Genomic DNA, 27,883 nt, shown 5'->3' on the forward strand with positions numbered 1-27,883 from the left:
GAGCATGGAGCTTGGCGCGAGCGTGGTGCAGCCCAAGCGGTGCTCGGGGGAGGGAGGAGCGGGCGGAAAAGCATGAATTATTTTTTTATATATATTTCTTTATTGATTTCAGAGAGGAAGGGAGGAGAGAGAGATAGAAACATCAATGATGAGAGAGAATCATTGATTGGCTGCCTCCTGCACGCCCCCCACCGGGGATCAAGCCTGCAACCCAGGCATGTGCCCTTGGCCGGAATCAAACCTGGGACCCTTCAATCTGCAGGCTGATGCTCTATCCACTGAGCCAAGCCGGGCAGGGCTGATTTGAATTATTTTAAATTTATTGAACACTTGTTTTATATCCTGACATATGGTTTCTTCTGGAGAATGTTCCGTGTGCATTTGAAAAGTATGTCTATTCTCCAGTCCTTGGTCAGAGTTCTATAGATGTCAAGTTGGTTGATAGTGTTATTCAAGTACATATTCTATATCCTTGCTGATTTTCTATCTGGTTGTTCTATTCATTAATGAGAGTGAGGTATTGATATCTCGAATTTCTCCCTGCAATTCTGTTCATTTTTCTTTTATGTATTTTGCAGATCTGGTTTTATGTTTCATGTTTATAATTCTATGTTCCTGATTAATTGATTCCTTTATCATTATTAAATGTCCCTCTTTGTCTCTATAGCATTTGTTTTTTACCTCTCTCTGCTATCTGATATTAATATAGCCACTCCAGCTCTCTTATGGTTACTGTGGTCCTTGTATATCTTTTTTCATTTGTTACTTTTAATTTATTTATGTCATCAAATCTAAGGTGTTGCTTGTAGACACCTTATAATAGGATCTTGGGGGTTTTTTGGGGTTTTTTAGGGGGGGGTATCTAGTCTGCAAATTTCGGTCTTTTGATTGGGATGCTCAGACCTTTCACAATTAAAGTAATTATTCTTGTGATTTGATTTACACTTGCCATTTTGGTATTTGTTTTCTATGTTTCCTTTTTCTCCCCGCCGCCCGCCCCCGCCCCTCTCCCCCATCTAGCCCTTCCACTGATCTGATATGTTTCCATTCTTTATTGTTCACCTCTTCCTCCTTTACTGCCACCCATAGTGTTAAATATTTTTAGGATGCCATTTATTTTTATGTACAGTGTTAGTCTATATATGCATGTATGTAACGATATATATATTACGATATATTTTTAATGTAGTTTTTAACCATTTATTTATTTATTTATAATCCTCACCTGAGAATATTTTTTTCATTGATTTTTAGAGAGAATGGAAGGGAAGGATTGGGGTGGGGGAGAGAGAGAGAGAGAGAGAGACAGAGAGAGAGAGACAGAGAGAGAGGAACATCAAGGTAAGAGAGACACATTGATTGTTTGCCTTCCACATGTCCCACAACGCAAACCAGCGGGGACTAGGCATTGAACCTGCCACCTAGGTATGTGCCCTTGACCGGGAATCGAACCCAAGTCCCTTTGGACACCGGGCCGATGCTCTAACCACTTAGCACACCAGCCAGGGCTTTACCGTATATATATATTTTTTAATATATTTTTTATTGATTAAGATATTACATATGTGTACTTGTCCCCACGTTACCCTCTACCCCCCCCCCCATGCCCTCACCCCCCCGTTGTCCGTGTCCATTGGTTAGGCCTATATGCTTGCATGTAAGTCCTTTGGTTGCTCTTTCCCCCTTACCCCCACCCTCCCCTACCTTCCCTCCAAGGCCCGACAGTCCAATCAATGCCTCTCCGTCTCTGGATCAGTCCTTGTTCATCAGTTTATGTTGTTCATTATATTCCACAAATGAGTGAGATCATGTGGTATTTATCCGCTCTCCAGTTCCATCCATGCTGTGGCAAATGGTAAGAGTTCCTTTTTCTTCTTCCTCTTCTTAAAGAATACCTTTCAGCATTTCATATAATACTGGTTTGGTGGTGATGAACTCCTTTAGCTTTTTCTTATCCGTGAAGCTCTTTATCTGACCTTCTATTCTGAATGATAGCTTTGCTGGATAATGTAATCTTGGTTGTAGGTTCTTGGTATTCATCACTTTGAATATTTCTTGCCACTCCCTTCTGGCCTGCAAAGTTTCTGTTGAGAAATCAGCTGACAGTCATATGGGTACTCCCTTGTAGGTAACTGACTGTCTTTCTCTTGCTGCTTTTAAGATTCTCTCTTTGTCTTTTGCTCTTGGCATTTTAATTATGATGTGTCTTGGTGTGGTCCTCTTTGGATTCCTTTTGTTTGGGGTTCTCTGTGCTTTCTGGACTTGTAAGTCTATTTCTTTCACCAGGTGGGGGAAGTTTTCTGTCATTATTTCTTCAAATAGGTTTTCAATATCTTGCTCTCTCTCTTCTTCTGGTACCCCTATAATTCTGATGTTGGTACGCTTGAAGTTGTCCCAGAGGCTCCTTACACTATCTTCATATTTTTGGAATCTCTTTTCTTTTTTCTTTTTCGGTTGGGTATTTTTTGTTTCTTTGTATTTCAAATCTTTGACTTGATTCTTGGGATCCTCTTGTCTGCTGTTGGATCTCTGTAAATTATTCTTTATTTCAGTCAGTGTATGCTTAATTTCTAGTTGGTCCTTTTTCATGTCCTCCAGGGTCTCACTATACTTATTGAGAGACTCACTAAATTTATCGGCGGTTTCCATAAAATTCTTGAAAAACCTTATAAACGTGGCCTTGAACTCTATATCCAGTCGTTTGCTTTCCTCCATTTCTGCCATTTGTGACCTGTTTCTTTGTCTCCGCATTTTGGCTGCTTCCCTGTGTTGATAGAGTGGCTTTGTGTGCTAGGTGTCCTGTAGGGCCCAGTGTCTCAGCCTCCCCAGTTACCTGAGGTGGACACTCTTGGTGCACCCCCTTGTGGGCTTTGTGCACAGTCTTGTTGTAGTTATGCCTTGGTTGTTGTAGGATCACTGGGAGGAATTGACCTCCAGGCCAATTGGCAGTTAGAATCAGCTGTGTCTGCAGTGGGAGAACTTCTGTGCTGGAGACACCCTTCTGGGGCAAGACTTGCTTCAGTGGGGTTTTGGTGCTCACTGAGTCTGCACCCTGAGTGTGTCCCTTATGGATCTGAGGAGTTGTAATCTGGATGGTCCCCCTCTGACCACTGGGTACACTGGCTCTTGGATCTAAGGAGGTGCTAATTTAGCCTCTGCCTGCGGTTACACAGCAGGAGCTACGAAGAGAACTGCAGATTCCCCTTCCTTTTTTGGAGTTTGGAGGTGCCCTGATGAGGCTCAGCTGTGAAGCAATGCAAGCCACTGTGGGGCCTTGGGCCTTCTCTTGGAAGTTCTGGGTCTGTCTGGCCCGGCTGCAGTTAGGTAATTATCAGATTGCAAAGGGCCGGGGCATTCATATGCAAAAGCCTCTGCCACAGCCTGGGTGGGGCGGGGTCTCAAGGAATCAAAGGACGGAGCAAGCAGCTATGGCGGATCCCTAGCCCTGCCCTAAGGAGTCGTGCGTCTCAGTGTCCCGGTAACGACTGCAAGCACCTCTGAGGGAAAGCCGCCCTCAAGTTCGCCCGCTGCCAGACAGTCCAGTTTCTCCCCGTATGAGTCCTGGGTCCCCAGAGACTTCCCGGAACCGGAGTTCAGAGCCGTCGGGAGCTTGTGACTCCCTCCGGGTTCAAAAAGACAGCCGTGTCCTCAGGTGCCAGCCCCTTTCCGCGCGCCGCGAGCCCCCGTACCTCTGCACTTTACTTCCGCAGCTCCTCTGGCTCTCAGTGTGCTTTTCTTTCCTTCTAGTTGTAGAATTTACACTCAGCCAGCCTTCCTGTAGTTCTGGATGATGTCCGTTTTGTGTTCCTAGAAGATTTTTCAATTGTTGTGGGAAGCATCAATTTCCCGGTGTTTATCTATGCCGCCATCTTAGTTTTCTCCTTTACCATATATTTTTAAGTTACTTTCTTAATGGTTACTGCAGAGATAATACACACTTAATTTATTATTATCTATTTAGATTAATACTAACTTAATTTCAGTAAAACTTAGAAACTTTGCTCTAATATAACTCTATTCCTTCCCTTCATGTTATTTTATATATCTCAGATATCTTTATTTTAATAATTAATATTATGTATTATTAGTTATATTTATATTACATAATATATTAATGATCATTATCACATGTCACATGAATGTTATAACCCATCAATATAGTTATAATTATTGCTTTATATAATTTCACATCTTCTAAATAAGTTATGTGAAGAAACAAGAAAAAATATATTTATAGAATCTTTTATACTAACTCACATATTTACCATTTCCACTGCTCTTCATTTCCTATTGTAGATGTGTTTTACTTTCATTCTGAAGGACTCCCTTAGCATTTCTTGTAGGGCAATCTACCACTGACAAATCCCCTCAGATTTGTTTATCTGGGAATGTCTTCATTTCCCCTTCACATTTAAAAGATAATTTTGTGAGATATAAAATTGTTGCTTTTTCTTTTAATAAACCATTCCACTGTCTTCCAGCATGCATTGTTTTGGATGAGAAAACCCCATTGTTTCTGTCAATTATATTGATGCTCTGTTATCAGTGATGGTATGGTAGTTTCCCTCTTGATGTTATTTTCTTTTTGTTGTTGGCTTTCAACAGTTTATATGCCTTTGTAGTTAGTTATCTAGTTGGTTGTGCAGATTAATGTTTTTAATCAAATTTGCCAAGTTTTTTGACATTATTTCTTTTAAAAAAATGTTTTTATTGATTTTCTAGAGAGAGGGAGGGAGAGGGATAGAGAGATGGAAACATGGATGAGAGAGAAACATTGATCAGTTGCCTCCTGCACACCCCGTACTGGGGATCAAGTCGGCAACTCAGGCATGTGCCCTCACCAGGAATCAAACGAGGGACCTCTTGGTTCATGGGTCGATGCTCAACCCTAAGCCACACTGGCTGGGCTGGACATTATTTCTTCAAATATTTTCTCTGACCCTTTCTCTCCTTTCCCTCTACACATGTGTTGGAATGTTAGATGTTGTCCCACAAGTCTCTGAGGCTCTCTTTCTTTTTCTTCAATTTTTATTCTTATTATTCTTCAGTGGATAACTTCTCTCAATATCTCTTCAAATTCATGGAGTCCTGAATCTGCTTTTCAGCCATTCCAGTGAATTTTTCATTTTAGGTATTGCTTATGTTCACCTCCAGAAATTACACTTTGAAATTTTAAAATAATTTCTGCCCTGGCTGGTGTGGCTCACTTGGTTGAGTGCTGTGCTATGCACAGCAAAGTTGCCCGTTTGCTTCCTGGTCGGGGCACATGCCCCAGTAGGAGGTGTGCAGGAGGCAGCTGATTAATGTTTTACTCTCGCATTGATGTTTATCTCTCTCTCCCTGATAAAAAATCAATAAAAATATTTTCTAAAAATTTAATAATTTGTTTCTTTATGGAGTCTTTATTTGTTGATTCATTATTGTCCTACTTTCTTTTGATTCTTTAAACATGATTTATTTTAGTACCTTGAACTTATTTATCATAGCTGCTTTGATGTCTTTGCCTGCTAAATCCAACTTCTGGGGACACTCAGATATATTTTCTATTGACTTTTGTTTTTCTGAGAATGAGTCATACTTTCTAACTCCTTGAATATTTTATTGAAAACTGGATATATATAAAAAATATATTGTAGCAACTCTGGATTCTAATTTTCTTCTTCAAGGCTGTCTTTTGTGTCTGTTGCCTGGGTTCAGTCTATGAAATCTGTCTCCATTGAAGTGTATGGTTGCTGCTATCTTTGCTCAGTTTATTTTTTCTTGTTTTTATTTTAATTTCCTAGGGGTTGCCCCTGTTTTAGGAGCCTAATGGTTAACCGATGATGGGAAAGAAATTGTGCTCAAATACCTCAAGCTAGTAAGGCTTCCTTCTTCAGATAATGAATGTGTGTGGGGGGGGGGGGGGTGGGGGGGGAGACGTGCAGGGGAGCATATTCAAAGTTCAGGCTGTTTTCAATCCTATTGGGCTTCTACTTTTACTTTCCATTTCACAGCTCCTCTATTCATGAACCCACAGGTTAACCAGGAGTATGTGGCTGTCTTAGGCCCTATGTTCTCAACAGTAAATGTGTACAAACCTCAGCCAGGAATACATTTGCCCCAACCACAACTATAGCATCAGGTTAGTAGAATCATTGGCTCTTTCCCCTGTTCCTGCCCTCTTCCAGGGTGGCAGCAAAGCTGTTGGTCCTCACAGCATCCCCCAACCTGGCAAAATATCCATGCTGACTGGGCTGGGAAAGGGAAAAATTCCCAGGCAAGGATGCCAGAGATTTCCACTGTGGTTACTGAACTTCAGCAGCATTCAAGCATAAACACTTTTCTAATTATTATATGTCTGTGGCACTAAAAATGCCTGTATTCATCAATTTTTTTTCCAGCTTTATAGATGCTTTTGTGGGGCGAGGATTTGCCCACCTCCTCACTTGCCATAGCTCAAAGTCCCACCCTCCTCAACAAATATTTGATAAATAAGATAATCTTTCTTCTACCTCTACCACTCTACTGAAACTATCCCCCCCAAAATTATCAGTTGTCTCCCAGGCACAAAACAGGCTCTGATTAAGATCGACCTGTGCTGAATTCCAGCTCTCCTTAGTAATTGTGCCCTTGACAAGTATACTTATCTTCTCCAAGTCATGTTTTTGGTTTTTTTTATCATCTGTTAAATGGCTAAAATAATGCCTTTGGTGTTGTTGTGAGGAGGGTGTGGTCTGACTAAGCATCTGGGCGGACACTGCAGGGTTCTTTTCCAACATAGTGTTTATCCGGAGGCCTGAGAGCCTGTTCAGACTGTGAGTCTGTGCTGCCTCTTAACCTCTTTTATCACCCTTATACTCAATGTAGATAAACTGTGGGAATGCAAGGATAAGATCATGGAAATCCTTTGAGATTGGCTCTATTATACATAACTAAAAGGTATTATTATGTCTTATTATGATGTTCTTTGGGAACTTTTAAAAATTCCTCTCTGGGAAATTTTAGTCAGAGTAGAATTTCTAAAAATAGGGAAGCTCCTGAAATTACTCCCTTAACTTCCTTTTTCCCTGGACATTTTAATCATTATAATGTTTATATCTTCTGAAAGACCAGGATTACAGAAGTAAATCCTTCTTAATCACCAACTCACATTTTTAGATGTTTCTTCTTCTAAGAACTGAAAGACATCAGAAATATAACATCAATTTAGTGGTTAAAATTGGAGAAGAAGGAACATGGCCAAACAGAATGCTTGGAATTTGAAAAGAAAATAGTGTGGTGAGTCCATCACCATTTAGAGCCTTGCTGAAAATTCAACTATTTCTTCAGGAAATGCATGTTTAAAAACAGAATAAAAAACTATTGTTCTTCCCATGTTCTCTTAAATGTCTTCCCCATTGTCCTTCCTTTAATTAGCTATGCACTAATTACCATTCACTATTGTTCTTTTCATGTGTCAGCCAGGTTGCCAGCTCTCTGAAGGCAGCCATGGTACCTCTCCCTGTGCCTTCTCCTCCATGGCTGACACTGTTTCTTGCTATCCCCTGCAGTCAACAATTATGCTCATTTTTACTTCCTCACTCAGAAGCCTTCAGTGACTCTCCACGGTCCCTAAAAGTGGTCCTCAGATATTTTTTGGTTGTATGTGCTTATCAGTAAACCAATGTTTACATAGCCTCTCCCCCCGCTCCCCCCGCCCCCCCCACACACGTAATTGATTTTAAGTTATTTATATGCTATTGCACTTCACTTTTATGTAAATTATAAACATCTACCAAAATACATGGACAAGTATAAGTAGAGTTTCTAATATTTCCTCTCTGTACATCTTGCACAGCCCACTTTGTAGGATCAAATCCAGGTTCTTTTGAATCATAGTCTTCTTGAGCGTACCCAGCAGAGGAGGGTTAAGGAGGTCCGTTTCCAGATTCTGAACCACCCAAGGTCCCTCTCCTGAAAGTGATCTGCCTGGGAATGGCTGGCATTGAACCGATTCCTTCTGTCCAGCCTCCCCTTCCCAATTGCTCTGGCTTTTTACAACAGAAAGACAACCCTCAGCCATCCTCAACTGTGCTTTGTCTCCAAACGAAGGAATGACTTGAGAATGCATTACCCCTGAGAGAGAATCTCTTGAGAGCTTAAGTAAGAAACACTGGCAGGGCAGTGCCTTCTTTCATCCTGGACAAATTCCTGGCAAGTCTCTGCCTTGGACAATGACTATCTTAGAATTAGAAGTCACAAGGGAGGTTGTAGAACTTGTAGTAAGATAGTGCTTTTAATTTAAAAATGAAGCTAAACTTTTTTTCTGATACAAATTAAGTCTAATGTAACTGACCAGTTTGACTATGTAGTCTGGTTTTGCCAATTAAGTCATATTTTCCACAAGTGGAATCGGCTAGATCTGTGGCTCCACATTTTGGATGAAAATATATGCAAAACACCCAATAGACAATATACCTTAAGTGTCATCATTTGTAACTATTTTAGCTTCTGATGACCGTCAGCTAACACTCACAGTATTTATAACCACCCCACTCTTTTCCAGCTCATCTCCTGTCAGTCCTCCTCAGGCTTCCAACCACACCACACTCATGCCCCTGGGCATTCTACCTGTGGGTGTACTTATGCCAGTTCCTCCATGGGAAATACCCTTCCCTCCCATCTCTGTGAATGTGCTGAATTCCTATCTAACACCTGCTTGATCTGTGGCACTAATTAGGCATTGAACATGCAAAATGAACATAATAATAGCCTTGGCCCAATTTTCATAGACTATGAGATTCTAGAATGGGAGACAGACAGATGAGCAGCGACAATATGGTATGACAGAGCTATGATGGGGAACCCTGAGGTGGTTGGGAACTCAGCAGGGGAACCCTGCCTTGGGGGGAGGGTGTCAAGGAAATCTCAGAGGAAGTGACCAAAAAGCCAAGCCCTAATGATACACAGGAGTCAGCCTGACATTTTGCAGGGAGGGGAGAGAAGAGGACTGATCTACGCTGAGAGAACAAAAGTTGAGTTGGATCGGCATTGTTAAAGCAATTCCCCTGTGAAGTCAGGATTTTGACCATAGGAGACACAGTTACCTAATTCTAGGGCCCAGATATAAATTTCTACCAAGTTCAATCTATTTCATGTTTTTGAGAGAATGGTCACATTCTCTCAAAGGCCTAATTTAGAACAGGCTGAAAGTCAAGGGAGAGGTCATCTCCAGAAGAATTTTCCCTCACTATTTGCCAAACACAAAATATCTGAACCCCACCCTCATTGGCTGAAGGAACGGGTAGTCTTTTTATATAGGGTTAACCAGAAATAGTGAATACTCAGTGAATACTCATGGGATGTCTGTGAAGAAACTGACAGGTAGTTTATTTATGTGGCTTGTTCTGAGGGCGGAGTCACCCTCTAAACAAACAAAATGAAACCAGGAGAACCACAAAAGAGAAAACATTCTGTTTCCAGGACTGCGCTGTGCCACACAGAAGAGACGGTGAGGGCTCAAGGCATCCGGTTCTCACTGCTCCACCTCTGGTCCCCGAGCGAGAGGCCTGGAGGCACTTCCCCAAGATGTACAATTCTCCACTTCATGCCACCACTCACATGCTGATTTGTTATCATGCTATTTATTTCTATGAAAGACTTTCCTCTACAAATACATTAACAGAAGAGAAGTGTGACAGATGTGGCATTAGGCATCAAGTATTTCCTGTACTGGTTACAATTCGGTTCCTAATAACTCTTTGTTCATTCAAAATAGAAAATGTACTCAGTGTTCTAGTTCTCTGATACAGTCCACCCATGTACCATCACAATAGATTTTTATTTTATTTCTCATCCTGTTTTCTTCTTCAAGTACCCATATGCAGGTGAACATGATCTCTAGGACGCTATTCACTATGGCAGTAGAATCAGTAGGTCTCACTCATGACAGCTTAGTCACGGAAGCACCAAAGGATGTCCTTATAAACACTGACTATATACGGAAGTCATGTGACATGGACCCCAAGGACTCCATAGCCAGTGAGGTTCCAACAGGCTATATTGTTGGTAAAGCTACTTCATCTCTTTCAGGAAAACCATTAAAAATTCATCCCAGCCCTAACCGCTTTGGCTCAGTGGATAGAGCGTCGGCCTGAGGACTGAAAGGTCCCAGGTTCGATTCTGGCCAAGGGCATATACCTTGGTTGCGGGCACATCCCCAGTAGGAGGTGTGCAAGAGGCAGCTGATCAATGTTTCTCTCTCATCGATGTTTCTAACTGTCTATCCCTCTCTCTTCTTCTCTGTGAAAAATCAATAAAATATATATTTAAAAAAAAAATTCATCCCAGAACACAAAAAGTTATTTTTGTTAAAAAGTTATTATCAAGTTCTGCAGGCTTGGACCCGTGTTGGATAACATTTTTCCATTACAAATGTTTCCTATCAGTGATACCATATTTTTCCAGATGGGTGGGCCAACTGTAATTCTGCTCTACAATTATTATTTCTACCAGTTCCCCAAGCATTTTCTGATTATGGCTTTTATTTCATATATATATATTTTTAATTTTTTTTTTTTTAACACCAAAAGCCAGGGCTTTATTTTGAGAGTTGGCTGTAAGCATCTAGTAGCACACCTCTGGGTAAGGGCGACAAGTGTCTCACCTTTTCGGCGATACACATTTGATATCAGTACACTGTGGAGGCTAAATCTAGATAGCAAAAGCACAATACAAAGAACAAATGATTGGCATCCTTTCAACCCTCAGCAGAATCCCAGACATCTTGTTTTGCTGCTGGCCCCACTCGCCATGCAGTCTGTGGCTACATGGAGGAATGTGGAGGGACACATGATGCCTGACCAAGTGGGGCTGGTATCGTGGCTTGAGATGGGTTTGGCTTGGACACTATTCCTCCTCCCAGCCCACTCGATTGGCAGAGGGCCTGAACTGGGTGCAGCTCTTAGTTTAGGCAGCTGGCAACAGAGAGGGCCGGAGCAAATTCTGCCCACCAGTGCTGCTCATGAACTCTTCTGGTGTCCTCCTCAGGTTCTAAGAATTCAGTGAAAGTGAAGGACCCTAGAAACATGCACATTCATGTAATAAGATGGAGAATATATGCTGCAAACACAAGGAGGGAAGGCAGCCAAATTGGAAAACAATGTTAGTATGTACAGGAGAAAAGTGATTCCTTTCTTTCTTTTTTTAAAAAAATTATTTTTATTGACAGAGAGGAAGGGAGAGGGAGAGATAGAAACATCAATGATGAGAGAGAATCATTGATTGGCTGCCTCGTGCACGCCCCACACTAGGGATCGAGCCCGCAACCTGGGCATGTGCCCTTGACTGGAATTGAACCTGGGACCCTTGAGTCCCAGGGACCCTTGGCTTGAGTCCACAAGCCAATGCTCTATCCACTGAGCCAAAACAGCTAGGGCCCTTTCTTTCCTTTTTCCAGTTTTATTGAGAGATAATTGACAAACAGCACTGTATACTAGTAAGTTTAAGGTGTAGGGCATAATGATCTGACTTACATGTATTATGAAATGATCTGATTATGGCCTTTAAAAAGTTTGCAACAATGGTGAAGATAGGTTTGTATTGATGTATATAAATGTGCTTGCAAATGGGTTTAGATCAGCGGTTCTCAACCTGTGGGTCGTGACCCCTTTGGGCGTCGAATGACCCTTTCACAGGGTCGCCTAAGACCATTGGAAAACACATATATAATTACATATTGTTTTTGTGATTAATCACTATGCTTTAATTATGTTCAATTTGTAACAATGAAATTGGGTGTCACCACAACATGAGGAACTGTATTAAAGGGTTGCAGCATTAGGAAGGTTGAGAACCACTGGTTTAGGCCCTTATGTGGAAAGGGTCTGAAGTCTCCTAAATAGAAAATCTTCATAAAGTAAATCAGAACGGACTTAAGAGCTTGGAAAATGGGGGGGCGGGGAATGGCTGGGGGGCGGGGGGATCAATCGGGGGAAAAAGGAGACACATGTAAAACTTTAGACAAAAAAAAAAAGTTTGGAAAATGGTAGCAGGGCTTAGTGACTTTATAACAAACACGGCCAAGGCCACATTTTAGCACCTCCCTGCTCCCAGATTAACTTTATTTCTGTCACCCTCTTCACTTTTAAAATTCCTTCCATTCAGCAAACTCAGTTCCATTCAGGGCAACAAACACCTTGTAACGTCTGTTGCTGATACTTCTCTGTGTACAGTGGTGGAAAACACAGCTTTCGTTTTCAGTCCTGCTGCTGTAATGAGATGAATTACGCCTCCTCCAAAGCCCCAGGTTTTCCTGAAAAACATGCCACTTCATTTATGCCCGGGGGCTTCTCAGAACTGAGATCGTTTTCTTGCAGAGGGACAATTTAGTCTCATTTTTGGTAAGTTGACTACATGTAAATGCTACCTTGGTGCCAGCCTTTCCCGGGCAAACGCTGGGCCTTCACCTGCAGCGCGATCTCTCCGCCCCGGGCAGGGCCTTGCAGCGTCGCGGAGCGTCCAGCAGATGGCGCCGCAGATGAATTTTCGGCGTTGCTCTCTAAGCCTGCAGGAGTCTGGAATAAACAGGAAGGAGTTTTTTTTTTAAGCATTCGAATTTTCAGCATATATTTCTCTCTCTCTCTCTCTTTCTCTCTCTCTCTCTCTCAGATATCAGAGGATATCTCTATTTTACTCAGTTGAAATTCATTTGAGTTGTTTAAAAACTCAGTGATTACGCAATCCCAAATATGTGTTTTTAAGGATTTCCACTCTTTCAAAGGACCCAACAAGCAGTTCATCACGTATCATAAGTTTCCTTAAGGGCACAGGGGTTCAGAAATGTTAGCAGGCAGCGCAGGCTGCCTCTGAAAAGACCAACAAGGCGCGGCGGAGGCGGAAGTGACCTTGGTGGCGGGCAGGGCGGCGGCCGCGGAGCCCCGAGCACAGCGCCGCCTGCTGGTGCAAAAGGGGAGCCAAAGCCTGTGGCCTCGCTCCCGGGGCGCCGAGACCCGCAAGCTTCCAAACATGGTTGCACTCAGGGCGCAGCACGTAATGCCTCCACCAAACAAAACTGCAAGTCGTGGGTACAACCAGAGCAGCCTTTGTGTTGAGAAGAGAAACCTAGAGGCCCAAAATGGTTTTGATATACAATATTTAAGAGGGTTTGACTGTTTTTAATGCTTCCTAAAGCTTAAACATAGTGGATTTGATTTTTGTGGTATAATTGTTAGGACGATTCTAAAGGAGAGTGAAAAATAGAACCTGGTAGGGCCTCTCTTTCATTTATCTTATCCTGCTTTAAATTATTTACAAAATGTTAAAAGAGGTTATCAGAAGCAAATGGGGGACGGGGTGGGGGTGGGGGATGGGCAGGGGTTGAGTTTCAAAGGTGGCTGTGCTTATTTCTCACTGTGGCCCCTCATTTTTATTCCGGGATTGTTGCAGTGCCATTTTAGAGTCCCTCCTCCTCTCCCCACTTCCTTCTCCTCTTCACTCATTTGACAGGAGCCTCTGCAACCATCTGCTTAGAACACGTCATCGTCATCCACTGGGAGAGAATTGTGGTACCACCTTTCTCCCCCTATGGCTGAAGCACACAGAAAGATGAATTGCACTTCTGCTGCCGAGCCAGTGTGATTGCTGGGAATTGTGACCTGCAAGATGATGCCAACGTGCAGCTTCCGGCTTTTAACTGCATAGAGCTTTATGCTGCCCTTCATTAAGCTGATGTGTTCGCTTCTAGAGCCCTGTCCTTCAGGTTGCCCAAATGATGTGCTAATAACCTTTTGTCCCTTCCATTTACAGAGACTGCATTAAGCGTAAGAATTGTACACTTCTGCTTTCTTCTAGGCAGAGAATGAAGACCCATTTTGTAGGAGGCCACCTGCAAAAAAGTGATAGGGGCCTGGATTCAACCACAAAACCAGAACAGCAGCATACCGTTTCTCCCCCTCCCAATAAAAACACAGGTCTAGGAATGCTTTCCATTGGAGACAAGATGCAGTCAGGCTAAGGGAGAGTCCCTAAAACTGCGCTTGCACAGTAGCTCTTAGGACTATCCTGATGGTGACTTTTGCTCTTTATAATAGGAAAAAACACACCCCTGTGTGGAGATTTAGGAGGCTAAGGAGACATGTGTAGTATGTCAAAGCATGTAGCCCTACAGCACTTTCTCCAGCCGATGCCAGCCCTCCAAAAGAGAGACCTGAAAGATCAACCCGGAAAGGGACTCGCCCAGTGCAGATTCGGCAGAGGTGCGGGGAGCCACATCCACTTTCTGTGTGCGCTCTTGATGCATCGAGCTTTGGTCTCGTCCCTCTAAAATTTAAGAAATCTTTTCTGTTCGTCCCCTCCCATGATTTCTATCTAGGGCAGTGGTCGGCAAACTGTGGCTCGCAAGCCACATGCGGCTCTTTGGCCCCTTGAGTGTGGCTCTTCCCAAGCCTTAGGAGTATCCTAATTAAGTTAATAACAATGTGCCTACCTATATAGTTTAAGTTTAAAAAATTTGGCTCTCAAAAGAAATTTTAATCGTTGTATTGTGGATATTTGGCTCTGCTGACTAATGAGTTTGCCAACCACTGATCTAGGGGAAAACAAGAACCTACCCTTCAGTTGGTAAATATTTGGACTAGTCCTATTGTTTATCAGATCTCTGTTCTCTGACATGAAAATTCCCATCTCCCATCAGGGCATAGCTATAGGTATAAATTATAGGCATTGGTTCAAAACAGAGCCCTCTCTTTCATCCAGTAGCATCAGAAACACCATAATTAAGAATGTAACTGGAACAGAAATCTTCTTGGGGGTCCAGGAGAAGAAAGGTTGGGCTCCCAAGTCCTGTGCATGACCACATGGGCTGTAGTCTTCACAATCTGAGTCCAAGCGGATGAGACCACAAGAGAGCTCAGTGTTCCGAGGACGAAGAGGAATGGATATATAGTAACTTAGTGAATCAGAGTGTTAAACAAAAATTTTAACTGGCACGGCTAAAAATCTTTTTAGAAAGATTTTATTAGGTCATTGCCAGCAAAAAAGAAGACGACTGGTCTTAGGGCATGGAGTCTAAACCACCTGCAGCCTGGCTAGGTAGAAAAGACAGTATGTCCATCGTTCCGGAGTTTTGCAAGTGCTTTTATACATCAGGGATGGGGAGAAAGATGTGAGCCGTTCTGAAAGGATTTACATTAGCTATAGACACAGGGGATGGGAGAAGGTGAAGTGGGGCGCGTTCTAAGGCAGGTGCGGCAGAGTCTCAGGAAGAGGTGTCGGCCTGTGGATTCGCTGTGGGCTGCAGATTGGAAAGTCCATGTGTAAGTGAGAAGCGGAGGCTTTTGGGGTTCAATGGCACCTGGCTGTTCTCTCTTTTGGATAAACTCTGAAATAGCCAACTAGAAATTAATCCTAAATGTCAGCAGGTATACAGGAAATGGGAGCAGTATTTTGTCAGAGCTGGACCACAGCTATGACCAGACTAAATGTCATGTCTCTTTCTCTCACCCTCAGCCATGTAGTTCGCATTTAGAACATCTCTGAATTTTTTTTGTTGTCCAGGGACAAGACCCAAGACGATGTCTGATGTGTTTATTCGCAGAGAAACTGAAGCGAAGGAGAGGAATGCCTCCCGAAGTGTTACTGTGTTATAAAAGTGTCCTTGGGGGAGAGGATGCGTGAGCAGGACAGCTGATCGCATTAAGAGTGTGCAGGCAGGCACACATCTGCCCACAGCCCCAGGACTGCTGAACCCAGGGTTACTAAGCTAATCCGCAGGACCCGGCCCTAAGCCTCTCTGCGGCAGTCCTGAGGGAGTCAGTCGGCTCAGACAAAGCGAAGAGGCTTCTCCAAGGGGGAGGGGTGCCCGCTTTCTCTTTGTTCTTCCTTGGAAAGCTGGCTCTCTCTCAAGTTTCATAAACCAGCTGCTTTCCCCTCATGCAGGAGGGCAAAATAAATTCATTGCCAGTAATGATTTGAAAAGCGTATTTTTGGAGCCCTGAGCTCTGCTAGTAAAAAGCAGGGTCAAACTACTAGTATAAAATGCGCTCACACGGTGAACATGTTTATTCTGGGTTTCAAGGCAAAAATTTCAGAAAGGTGCATCTCTTTGTCAAATAAAATTAAAAATTAAAAGATCACTTCCCGGGGCTACGCCTGTCTGAGTGTCACTTAAAAAATAAATAAATAAATAAATAAATAAATAAATAAATAAATAACTCATCTTCAGAAAGGGTGGTTTTGAATCCCAGTTAACCTAATAATTACAGGCCCTGCACCTTACATTTAAGAGTCTAGTCTTCACAGAGGTAGGGTTTAATGAGCGAATTCTTTTGTCTGCTAAGAAACCCCTTCAGCAGTATAAGGGCTCCCTGAAAATTACATCTTTTCACACTTATTTTTTTTCTTATAAGAATGATTTAACATAGCTCCTTTAAAACTAAAAACATTCAGAATTGTCTATCCCTAATTTAAGTGTTGAATTAAGACAAAGGATGCTTGTTCCTGAATAAGCATGCCACTCTCCGAGCACTCAGAGCATCTGCTGCTGCCTGGGCTGATTAAACATTTATTTTTAAAATTTATTGATTTGAGAGAGAGAAAGAGAGAGAGAGTGAGTTTTTTGTTGCTGTTGTTCCACTTATTTATGCATTCACTGGTTGGTTCTTGTATGAGCCCTGGCAGGGGATCGAACCCACAGTTTTGGTGTATTGGGACGAAACTGTAACTAACCAAACTACCGGACCAGACCCCTGGACTGATTTTAAAACAAAAGCCACATGTGGCTTCTACACTGACAGTTGAGATGGCCTGTTATGTCCAGTAGGGCCTGCTGGACTTGGTTTACACACACCACAGAAAATGGGCTCCGTGGGTCAGAGAAAGATTACTGGGCTGAGACAGGCTGACATTTTGGAAATACTGTAGGTTTATTTCCTGGGGATTTACACACACACACCCTCAAAACAGGTACTTTCAGTCCCTTCACATGGCATCCTCAGGCTCCTTAATACAGTTCCTATTCTTTGGGGATTTTAATCCGCTCACTAAACATCAGCTATTTTTTCTGGAATATATCTGCACATTTCTACTCAACTGAGCCTTGGGGCGTGTGGCTCAGAGCAGCTGCATTGCCAGCCCTCTCAGGAGGAAGTGAGAGCAGCCCAGGCAGGAAACCAGCCCCGTGTCAGCCTGTGATCTAATGGCTCAAGCTCTGTAGATGAGACCCAGGTCAGCTTCCAAAATAATCCTGAAGCTAGATAAGGAACAAATAAGCAGGTATTAAAGGTATATATGCATACATCTTTGTAATTAACAGAAAAATTTGATAAAATAGCCACTGGGCATGTATAGCCATAACTCTACCCTGTGTTTATGTTATTAACTGTTATCCAGAGAGCGTATTACAGAATGCCTTCACTTGGCAGGTTCAAAGTTCTTCCCAGTGTTCACCTTGCACATTAAGGCACTTCATCTTAACAACAGCCAGCACTTCCTTTATGTTTGCCACAGGACCCAGGGGGTATTAGACATGTAGTAGGCACTCCGGGAATACGTGCTTTAAAAAAAAAAAAGAAATAATGGAAAAAGGAACAATGAATGGCTGCATTTTAATCCTGAGATTATTGTCACATCTGAGGAAACTGGATAATGATACTTTATAGACGGAAAACAGAAGTGAGGATATTGCACCTTCTCTGACTTATAGTGATGGCTGCTGACTTTCCTAGAGACCAGGAACTTCACATGCATATCTCCTTTAAACCTCACCATATCTCTAGAGGCTAAGTTTACTATGATTGCCACCCTTACTTTACATACGACAAAACATTACTCAAGTCACACAACTCATAAATAGCCACATCAGGACTTGAATCCAGAGACCTGTCAGTTTCCAAAGGAACATTCCTGCTCCTGAATATCTAATAGCAACATTCAGAGTTCCAGGTACTAACTACCCTTCTTTGAGGAATTGCCTGACAACAGAATATCTGAAGAGGGAAGGAGAGAGAGGGAAAGAGCAAGCAAAACCAATTCATAACTTACACATCTCAGTATGTGTGGTTTTGATGGTTTCTCCTATGCATTCTCATTTCATCCTCACAGCACCCTGTCAAATGTGTTATTACTATTTCTTTTTTTTAAAGTTTGCTCTGAAAGCAGTAGAACTTTTTTCCCCTCTCTTTTTATATTTTTATTGATTTCAGAGAGGAAGGAAGAGAGACAGAGAGATGGAAACATCAATGATGAGAGAGAATCACCGATTGGCTGCCTCCCCCACATCACACACCGGGGATCAACCCAGAAACCCAGGCATGTGCCCTGACTGGGAATCGAACCATGACCTCCTGGTTCATAGCTCAACGCTCAACCACTTAGCCTGCCAGCCGGGCACTATTTCTTACATATAAGAAATATATCTCTGGAGAACAGGTGGGCTCAAGAAGAAGTGAATGCTAAAATTCTGCACCTGAGAGGTAACAAATCTGTGGTAACACTGTGCCTGCCCTAGGCCTCCCAGCTCAGCTCAGATCGCTTTTTACATTTTCTTTCTTCCTTTTTTTTATAAATATATTTTATTGATTTTTTACAGAGAGGAAGGGAGAGGGATAGAGAGTTAGAAACATCAATGAGAGAGAAACATCAATGAGCTGCCTCCTGTACACTCCCTACTGGGGATGTGCCCGCAACCAAGGTACATGCCCTTGACCGGAATCGAACCTGGGACTCTTCAGTCCGCAGGCCGACGCTCTATCCACTGAGCTAAACTGGTTAGGGCTTCTTCCTTTCTTATTAACACTCCCATGGGCCATAAAGCTTACCCCACAAAAACAAATATGGTTAAATGTTGACTTGCTGTGTCACTAAGGCATTAAAATTGGATGCAATGTAGAGAGGAAACAGTAAAGGTGACAGTGCATAAAATGCTATATAACAATTAAAAACAATGAATTAGATTTAAACATACTGCCATGAAAAGATCTTCAGCAGGCATATTAAGTTAAAAAATATAAAAAGCAAGTTACAGGTAAAAAGTACAGCATGGTACCATTTATGTTTTCAAAAGTCATACACACAAAAAATGATACAAACACATAGGAAACAAGTTTGTTATACTCCAAATAACTGGTTTCTTCGGGGAGAGGACTGGGTCCAAGAGGAGGTGCATTGCATTGTCAGACTTTCCTTTACCTTTGTACAAAATAATTTATTCAAATATGTGTGTGTAAAAGGGGAGGGGAGAGGGGGAAAAGGACAGAAAAGAAACCAGTGCTGCTGTTAGAAAATAAAAGTTTAACAACACGCAGTAAAGGTAAGTGGTACACATACACCAAACTAAAATCCACGGCCTCACTCAGGTCCACAAAAGATCAATTATAATAAATGGGATGATTTTAAAAATGTGATATCTCCTGACTCTGCCAGAAATGCAGTGCTGAGAAGACTTGGAGCCAGATGGTTGGGTTCAAGGCCTGACTCTGCAATTCTCTGTAACCTTGGGCTAATTTTTCAGGGCCTTACTTTCCTTTATCTATGGAGTGAAGATACTAGTAACATACTTCATAGGGTTCTTCCAGGATTAAATGAGATAACGCACTGGAAAGAATAACAAATTATGCCAACTGAGACTTATAGCTTCTAAATTGCACTTGTGTTTATTCTTCCCCATTCTTTCTCTCCCACTTCAGAAAAGCATTTTTCTCACACCTTTAAGTGCCCCACACTGAGGCAAAATTAAATTAGCAAAACATTAATCTTTGGCATATTTGCTGATAACAAATAGGCCCTTGTTATTTGAGTCTTTAGATTACGCACAGAGTTTCTAAGCTTCAATAACCTGTATTCAGGTATTTATTTTAAGGAATATATTTATTTGATTCCATTTATAAAATATACCCTTTTCCTGTGAAACCCACTTTTCACCCAAGAACCAAAATATCCAAATTACGTAGGCCATTTAAAGCATAAGCTGAAAATATAATTTAATTTTTTGCATCTTAAAATGGGCTTATTTGCAGTCTTACTGAAATTTCAGGCTGCTCTTAAATTTCAAGAATTCAATTATAAGCTTTTTAATAAAAAGGGTTACAAAAATAATGAGAAACATTAATACCACCCATATAATTAAACACAAAAAAAGAAACATGAGCAAATGAATAAATATCAGTTGCATGCACACAGCCATGTCCACACTACATGATGCAAGTATTTTCAGCTACAGCCTCACCTTTGAAACAGCCATGTTCTCGTCTGCTTTTGCTGGATATGCATATGTTAAAAAGCTTGGGGACCTGAAGATTCCTGGTCAAGTAAATTAAGAATCCAGTGTAAGTTGCTTTGCAGTTTGAGTTCAGCAAGGATACATCTGAAGGGACCAGTTCCAAGCACACAAAGCACACAGCCCTCCCCAGCGCCTCCACCCCATTAAACTGAGCTGTCATTTTAGAGCTGGGCACCCATTGTTCACTTTCTTCTACTCTAATTAGACTTGACAGATTGCTCTTTCTAGCTAGACTGGCTGTTGCCAAGAACAGAGAGAAGAGATGAGGCTGACCTTGTCATTATGCTCTTGGGATCGGCGCCCCCACCCCCCATCCTAGTCCACAGACACTGTATCCCCAGCAGCTCAAATCTGTTCTCCTTCTGCTCCTCCAGCCTCGGCCTGCTATGCCCCCGCAGTCTCAGCACCACTGACTTTTCTTTCTTTCAGTACTGTGAGACTCAAACCCTCAGAGGCTGTGGAAGTGGACTGTGTGCTCTAATGTTTTTCATGTTAGTACTCTGACCCTTGTATTTTCCTGCAGCCCTGGGGGACAAAGCAGACCAGCTTTCCTAAAGAGAAAGATACTGCAGCTCGGCCTGGAGCCAAGAAATATGGATTGCTCATGAAGCAGCTTGGGAAGGATTCAGGCCCTGCACTGCCTCCACATGACAGAAACAAATCCCTTGCCCCATTCCCCTCAGTTTCCACATCTGTAAAATGCCACCAATAATTCTCGAGCCTTCATCATATCAAACACATGTTACGATGGTATTATATAAGAATTAGATAACAAAATGATAGAGCTGGAAATGATCTTAGAGATCATTTAGTCCAATGTCTTCATTTGGAAGATTAGAAAAACACAGGCCAAGAGAGGTAGGTGACATGCACAGTGTCATGAAATTAGTTCACAGACTTTAAACACCTGGCAGTGTACAATAGTCTGCTAATCAGCTTTGTCACTAACCTGCCTTTCCCCAATTTATGCTATGCTTGATAATAAATCGTATTAACCAAGAAAGCAACTTTCTTTGAGGAAAGAATTCTCCTCACGCAAGGACTGTTTTCAGAAATGTTTCCCTTTACTGAGACGCCAATGGTCTTGTAATAGAACCTGAGTCACCCAAAGCCACATGACTCTCCTAGGGGCACAGGACGGAACTCAACAGGCTGGAGGTCTGGGGCTCTGCTTCCAATTAAGAATGGCCCTGACCTTGACCTAAGTCTGACTGTGCCCACCGCTTCAAGAGCTGTTAGCAGGAGAGACTTTTAGGAATTTCTTCTGGGAACAGATCTACTGTTTCTGAGGTTGCAATGCAAAACCATTTATTAATTCACCTACTCGTAAACATTTATTAAAAGCTCATTTTTTTCCTATGCACCTGGGGGCTGATAAGACTAATACAATGAGTAGGACCCAGCTTCCAGGAGCCTCGGGAGGAGCCAGCAGTGCAAATATTTATGTCCAAGGGGCACTGTGGGGGTCAGGATGGAAGGAGGAGATGGTCAATTTTCCTTCATTGGGGTTTAAGGAATCAGAGAAATGTTGTAGTGGAGATGATACTTGAGCTGAGCTTTGGGAAATAAAGGTTATTGTCTAGGTGGAAGTGAGGCAAATACATGGTATTCAGACAGAGAGTGAGCTTGGTATGGGTTTTTTTTAGTGTGTGTGGCTTTTTTTGGCGGGGGGGGGGGGGGGGTGGGGGGTGAGGGGGGGGATGGCTTTTGGCCTGCATAGTATGAGGAAGCATCACCAAAGGTGAGACTGGAAATTTAGGTAGTGATCAGTGAAAACATTATATGAAAATGGAAGAAGTTTGAATTTTGTTGTGGCAGTTCATGGGAACCACTGAAAGAGTTTCAAGCAGGAAAATAACATGATCCAAAATGCATTTTAGAAAGATGACTTTGATGGTGTGGAAGACAGATTGGGGAAGTGGTGGAAAGGAGCAAGACCAAAGGCAAACAGACTGTAGGAGACAACTGCAAAAATTTAGGTGAGATAAGACAGCTGACCCAATCTCTCCAACAAGTCAATGGGAAGGATCAAAGGGAGAGACTATTTTGGTATCCAAGAGGCTTCCACTATATGCAGTATGTGGACCTTGTTTGGATCCTGATTCAAACCAACTGTAAAGAGAAAAGTTGAAAGACAAAGTATTAGGTAATATTAAGGCACAATCATTAATTTTGTTAGTGTGATAACATTACTATCCTATATAATAAAAGCCCAGTGACCATAATGACTGGAACAATTGCTCAACCAGTTGCTATGAGGTGCATTGACCACCTCTTGGTCCCTCCCCTCTCCACTGCCTGCAGGCTCCAATCGCAGCTTGGTGAACAGGGAACCACGGGGAACCGGGTGGGTGGTGGGGCAGGGCGGGACTGGGGACTGGCGAACAGGCAGAAGATGGCCCTGATCGCAGCCTAGGCCTAGGGACCCTACATGCGCACGATTTCATGCGCTGGGCCTCTAGTGGTAATATAAAATAGCATACTAAAGTGTTTATGAGTGAGATGTCATGATATCTGGATATTTCAGTAGAACTAATAGATGAAATAAATACAGCAAACAGTTAATAATTATTAAATCCAGATGATGGAAATGTAAGCGTTCATTGCACTCTATGTATATTTGCAAATTTTCAATATAAAAAGCTAACATTTTAGACAAAGAATAATGCGAACCTAAATTACATAAGTTATAGTGAGCCCAGCCGGTGTGGTCAATGGTTGAGTGTGGACCTATGAATCAGGAGGTCACGGTTCAATTTCCTAATGTGGGGCGTGCATGAGGCAGCCAATCAATGATTCCCTCTCATAATTAATGTTTCTATCTCTCTCCCTCTCCCTTCCTCTGTGAAATCAATATATATATACACTAGAGGCCCGGTGCACAAAAATTTGTGCACTCGGGGGGGGGGGGGGGGGTGTCCCTCAGCCCGGCCTGTGCCCTCTCGCAGTCTGGGACCCCTCAGGAGATAATGACCTGCTGGCTTAGGCCTGCTCCTGGATGGCAGAGGGCAGGCCTAATCCCTAGGTGCAGCCCCTGGTCGGGCTCAGAGCAGGGCCGATTGGGGAATTGGGCGCCGTCCCCTGTCATGCACAGAGCAGGGCGGATTGGGAGGTTGCGATGCCACCCTCAGTCACGTTCAGGGTAGGGCCGATTGGGGGGTTGGGGCACCGCCCCCTGTCACACTCACGGCAGGGTCAATGGGGAGGTTGCGGCGCCACCCCGTCACGCACAGAGCAGGGCCAATCAGGGGATTGGGGTGCTGCCCCCGTCACGCACAGAGCAGGGTCAATCAGGGGGTTGGGGAGCTCCCCTCTGTCATGCACAGAGCAGGGCCCATCAGGGGGTTGGGGAGCTCCCCCCTGTCATGCACAGAGTAGGGCGGATCAGGGGGTTGGGGCGCTGCCCTCTATCACCCACAGAGCAGGGCCAATCAGGGGGTTGGGGTGCCGCCACTGTCACACTCAGGGCAGGCCGATGGGGAGGTTATGGCTCTACCCCGTCACACACAGAGCAGGGCCCGTGGGGGGGGGGGGGTGGTTGGGGCGCCGCACCCTGTCACACACAGAGCCGCAGAGCGATCAGGAGGTTGGGGAGCTCCCCCCTATCAGGCACAGAGCAGGGCTGATTAGGGGGTTGGGGCGCCTTCCCCTGTCAGGAACAGAGCAGGGCTGATAGGGAGGTTGTGGCCCCGCCCCTGTCACACACAGAGCTGCAGGGCGATCAGGGGGTTTGGGCGCTGCCCCCTGTCATGCTGATCCCGGTGCCAGGAGACCTCGCGGCTCTGCTGCTCCCAGTGCTGGGAGGCATATTACCCTTTTACTATATAGAATAGAGGTCTGGTGCATGGGTGGGGGCTGGCTGGTTTGTGCTGAAGGGTGTCCCGGATCAGGGTGGGGGTCCCCACTGGGGTGCCTGGCCAGCCTGGATGAGGGGATGATGGCTGTTTGTAGCTGGTCACACACCCTTCAGGGTGGGGGGTCCCCACTGGGGTGCCTGGCCAGTCTGGGTGAGGGGCTGAGGGCTGTTTTCAGGCTGGCAGGTGACTGAAGCTCCCAACTGCTCCTTTTTTTCTTTTTATTTTTTTTATTCTGAGCCAGCTTTAGCTCTGAGGCTCCAGCTCTTAGGCCTCCGCTCCTGAAAACAGGTATCTGGTTTGTTTAGGTTCTACAATCGAAACTCTGTATCAACTCCAGGTCTGAGATCCCAGCTAGCTGAAAGCTGGTTTCTGGGGTTTTGTTTAGCTTCTATTTTTGTAACTATGCTTCAAACTGCTCAGAGGCCGGCAAGGCAGGTGGGGAACGTTGGAGTCCTCCGTCACTGAAGCAAGTCTCATGTTAGTTTCAAGCTGCCTGGCTGCTGTCCGCCATCTTGGCTGGCAGTTAATTTGCATATCTCCCTGATTAGCCAATGGGAAGGGTAGCAGTCGTACGCCAATTACCATGTTTCTCTTTTATTAGATAGGATATATATATATATATGTATATATATATTAGTGAATATGGAGAGGAGGACAGAGCTGAGATAGCAAAAAAAAAAAGGCAGAATTAACAATACTCAGTGAGTGGTTAAAAGTGGTCACTGAAGTTGAAGAGAAAGTGATGTCCAGGTTTTTGCTTGGGTGCCTGGGTAGATGGAAACTAGTCTATTCTTTTAGCATGTGGAATTGGAGTTTCAGTGAAACACTGCGTTACTACTGTCCCACCAGACATGAAAATGTAAAGCTCAGGAGAGAGCCTGCGGCTGGTAGTGTGGATTTGTGAGCTGTCAGTTCACCAGCATATAAGTGGGGATTCAAACCATTGCAAGAGCATTGAAGGTGAGAAAGGGAAGATAGCCGGGAGAGAAGCCAAAGGCATACTTACATTTAAGAAGTGGGGGAGAGGAAGAAATTGAAAAGACTGAGAAGAATGGCCAAAGGGATATGAGGAGAAACAGGAAAAAATAATTTCTGGTGAATCTGTCAAGAAACAGTGAGTCAACAGAATCAAATGCCCCAAATTAAAATATGAAACCCAGTGGATTTAGCATCTGAGCGACAATTACCAAAGAACTTTCAGGAGAGTGTGATGTGCAGAAAGTGAATGAGAGAAGAGTAAGTGAAGCCTGGAAGATGGGGGATGGCTGGATTGCATGGTCCTCACAGGAACAGGGAGTTGGCAGGGAGGCGGCTATGAAATGGTTGGCAAATGGGCAAGCTCTGGGTGCAATGGGATGACCAAGAGCCTCTGCTCAAAGGGGGCTTAGTAGAAGCGGATTGCTGAGCAGGGGTGGGGGTGGAGGGAACCCACAGATTTTAGTGAAGGTGAGGAGATGAAGAAAATAGGGATGGTACAATGAAACACAGATTCCAGAGGGTCCTGTGAAGAAGGTTTACAGCTGTTCTCAACCTGTGGGTCGCCAACCTGTGGGCCGCGACCCCTTTGGGGGTCGAATGACCCTTTCACAGGGGTTGCCTAAGGCCATCGGAAAACACATATATAATTACATATTGTTTTTGTGATTAATCACTATGATTTAATTATGTTCAATTTGTAACAATGAAAATACATCCTGCATATCAGATATTTACATTACGATTCATAACAAATGTTTCTATCTCATCGATGTTTCTAACTCTCTATCCCTCTCTCTTCCTCTCTGTAAAAAATCAATAAAATATATTTTTTAAAAATTATGGTATATTTAAAAAATAGAATATTATATAATTATTAAAAGGATAGTATAGATTTTTATGCCACTTCTTATGAACATACATATCAGAGTGCTAGAAATATTGAATTATATTAATATCAAATGATTTCATAAAAATAAGTCAAGATTTCTTATAAGATTTATGAATTGGAGCCAAATGGTTACAACCACTCAGAAAGAACTTATGTGTTTCATTGAATTTTAGATACCATTGATTGTAAAATGCTTCCTGAATTCAGAGGTGTTAAAATGTGAAAAAGTACATTTATTAGAATTACCCAAATATATGTTTAGAGGCAAAAAATTATGTGTGGAGATGATGGGATGGAGGAAAATGGGACATGAAAATCATTAGATAAGATAAACTCAAGAAGAGAAGTGCTTTAAGGTTTACAGAACAAAATTATTTTAGTGAAAAGAAGCTAGAGAAAGGCTTTGAGAGGAGGCAGAAGACGGGTACGGAGACATGCACCAAAGATTAATTTTGTCACTGAACTGAATTGAAGGGAGCAAGCAGCTTTCCCTGCTAAATTTGGGTAACAGTGAGTGCTAATTCACTTACATTTGTGAGGTTTCTTTCTCTATTTTTTCTTAAGTGGAAGTCAGGCTTGTAATTTTAGCTCCCCCCTCTCCTGTTTTGGCACCCTGGCCGTGTGGCTCAATTGGTTGGAATGTCGTCTTCCTGTACACCAAAAGGTTGCGGGTTTGATTCCCAGTCAGGACACATACCTAGGTTTCGGGCACAATCCCTGTTGGGGTATGTACAGGAGGCAACCGATAAATGTTTCTTTCTCTTTCTCCTCCTCTCTCTAAAATCAATAAGCTTGAGTGAGGGTTAGAAAAGAAAGAAAGAAAGAAGGGATTTGGCAGCTGATGAGAGATAAAAAGGTATGGGGACTAATACTCAAGAAGAATCATGTCTACAGATTATAGGGAACTCAAGACTTCCTCTAAAGAGTGTTCTGTATCTTTTGTGGCATGTGCAAAACTTTCAGTAAGCATTACGCTATTACAAACTACTTCTGTCCAAGCAGCCTCACAAGTTAGGAATTTGAGCAGCTGTCCATGGGGAAGTGGGCTAAAAAAATGCTAAGCATTCTCTCTCTCTCTCTCTCTCTCTCTCTCTCTCTCTCTCTCTCTCTCTCTCACACACACTCACACACACACACACACACACACACACACACACGTTTCTGTACTTAGCAATACACCATATAAATGCTACTTACTCACACAGTTCATTCCTCATTTTCAGTTATTTCTGTCCTCTGCAATGGGAAGCATTAGGGAAGTCAATTGCTCTTAGTTATTACTATGACTCATGGTGAGTTCAAGTCAGGCACCAAGGGCCATTGCCTCCAGCAACTGTTCATCCTGAGCACCATCAGAGTCTTCTCATTTGATATCATTACTGACCACAGACAGAGGGGCTTGACCAAAAGCCATAGGTGTGGTTCTGGGCAAAATGCATTGGTAAATAAATTTACCTCATAGGACACACATCAGATCTAGAAAGAAACCTAAAGAACATGCAAGCCCTGAAATTCCTAACCTTTGATAAGCAACAAACTCCCCTTAGGAGCTTTTGAAACATCTCAGATGAGGTCCCAGATTGTTATCATTTTCAGAAAGCTTCATGAGCATTCTGCTGTGCATTAAAAGCTGGGAACCACTGTTCTGATCCCATTCCTCTGATTTTATAGATGGTAACCTGGGGCTCAGAGAAGCTGCTGGTTGGCCCAAGATCACATACCTGGTTAACAGCAGAATCAAGACGACACCTCAAACCTCCTAATTCATGACAGTTTTTCAAACTGTAAGATAACATTTATCTGGAAAATCACAGAGGTAGAATAAGTAATTTGTAGAAAAAATGGGCTTAGGAAACAAGCTATAGAGGTAAAGGAAGGGCTCTTAGAGCTTAGAAGTCAGGAAGGTAAAGGTGACTGTGCCTGAAG

General features: G+C 43.1%; 1 long non-coding RNA gene across 3 annotated transcripts in view; it reads right to left on the reverse strand.

Annotated features, from left to right (window-relative positions):
• Positions 1 to 12,005: 12,005 nt before the first annotated feature.
• Positions 12,006 to 27,883, reverse strand: part of LOC118652040 — a 47,624-nt gene continuing 31,746 nt past the window's right edge. Inside the window, exons 1-4 of one of the 3 annotated variants that reach the window (XR_004966414.1) lie at positions 20,507 to 20,615; positions 20,180 to 20,253; positions 12,386 to 12,533; positions 12,006 to 12,271 (exon numbers count right to left, since the gene is read on the reverse strand). This is a non-coding gene — a long non-coding RNA (uncharacterized LOC118652040). Of the gene's footprint in view, positions 12,272 to 12,385; positions 12,534 to 20,179; positions 20,476 to 20,506; positions 20,616 to 27,883 lie in introns of those variants that run through there. The other 2 variants (XR_004966413.1, XR_004966415.1) reach the window with 2 other exon arrangements.

This window comes from Myotis myotis, unplaced genomic scaffold (assembly GCF_014108235.1).
Source record: "Myotis myotis isolate mMyoMyo1 unplaced genomic scaffold, mMyoMyo1.p scaffold_m19_p_3, whole genome shotgun sequence".
Lineage (NCBI taxonomy): Eukaryota > Metazoa > Chordata > Mammalia > Chiroptera > Vespertilionidae > Myotis > Myotis myotis.